Source organism: Benincasa hispida, chromosome 5 (genome assembly GCF_009727055.1).
Source record: "Benincasa hispida cultivar B227 chromosome 5, ASM972705v1, whole genome shotgun sequence".
Taxonomy (NCBI): Eukaryota; Viridiplantae; Streptophyta; class Magnoliopsida; order Cucurbitales; family Cucurbitaceae; genus Benincasa; species Benincasa hispida.
Window position 1 is genome coordinate 57,442,222 of NC_052353.1, and position 1,437 is coordinate 57,443,658.

General features: G+C 44.3%; 1 non-coding gene across 1 annotated transcript; it reads left to right on the top strand.

The window, feature by feature from the left end:
- The first annotated feature begins 981 nt into the window (after window positions 1-981).
- LOC120078822 lies at window positions 982-1,088 on the top strand. The gene has a single exon (XR_005482104.1). It is a non-coding gene; the product is annotated as a small nucleolar RNA R71 (small nucleolar RNA).
- The last annotated feature ends 349 nt before the right edge of the window (window positions 1,089-1,437 follow it).

A 1,437-nucleotide genomic window follows, 5' to 3' on the forward strand; every position in this document is an offset into this window, starting at 1 on the left:
TACCTCTTCGTTTTTCTTCTTTCTTAGCCTCTGAGAGAAAGGTGGTAACTAGACTTTCACAGTTCCCATTTCATTTGACTTTGAGGTCGACGCAACCTCAGGTTCCACTTCTTCATTTTCTCTTTCTTCTTCTTGCGTTATCGCAATCTCGTGTTCAGTTTCGATGGAAGTTGTTCTACTCTGATCCTTCTTTTCTCCTTCCATAGTCTTTCCATTGCTCCTTACCTGATCCCCCTGAGTTGGGCGAAAGCTCAGTTGAACTTGGCAATGCCCCTTGTAGTCGACTCTTCAGCTCATTTGCAATCTGGCCCATTGCAATTCGAAGTTGTGGATGGTCGTAGTCTGACTTTGAAGCACTGTCTCGTTTTTCTCTATATATTACTTCAATAGGCTCTCTAGAGAAGAAGATTGCATTGGTTGTTGTGAGCCACTTGCTTAGTTGCTCTGCTGACCATTGTTGCGTTGGAAGAATCCTGGTGGCCCTTCTTTTTGCGCCACAGATTGAGAATTTTGTTGTTGATTCTTCCAAGCAAAATTGGGGTAGTTTCTCCACCCGGGATTGTAAGTGTTTGAAAAGGGATTATTCTTTACAAAATATACGGACTGCGAATTTTGCGGGCAATCTTCCATCGCATGCCATTGCCGTAAGTCGCACACCTTGCGGTGTTTTAACTTATTGTGTTAATTTGCACGCCTTGCGGTGTTGGGCTGCTGATCGCCATTCCTTGAATCAAATTCATCATTGCGGTCATTTGGTTTTGTAACGAAACAATGGCACCATTATTTGCATCAGAATCTTTGAGTCTTAATCTCTGGCCACTCTCCCGCCAGTCTTCATGGTCCTTGGAGATGCGGTCCAGAATATTCTTCGCCTCCTCGTAAGTATTGTCAAGCAGACCACCACCAGCTGATGCATTGGTAGCGGTCTGCGAAGCAGGATTCAAACCGTGATAGAAAATTTCCATTTGAAGGCAGTCTGGTAACCCATTATGCGGACAATCTTGGACCAACCTTTTAAACCTCGCCCAAGCATCGCTGAGCGATTCGTCCATATCTTGTTCAAAATTAGTAATAAGCTTTCTTCGTCTTGCGTTCTCGGTAGGTGGAAAATACTTTTTCATGAATTTTTCCACTACCTGCTCCCAAGAAGTAATCTCTCTTGGTTCGAGCGAATAAGCCCATTTCCTAGCCTGATCATAGAGAGAAAATGGGAACAAAATTAGTCGAACTTTTTCAGCAGAGATGTTCGAGAACACAAAAGTATTGCAAATTTCAATAAAATTTCGGAGGTGGGCGTGCGGATCCTCGCCACGCCTTCCTCCGAATTGACCTGCAGTCTGGATCATCTGCAGCATCACCGGTTTCATCTCGAATCTGCTTCCATCGAGGGCAGGCCTCATGATTCTCAGAGAGAAATCATAGAGGTTTGGCAATGCA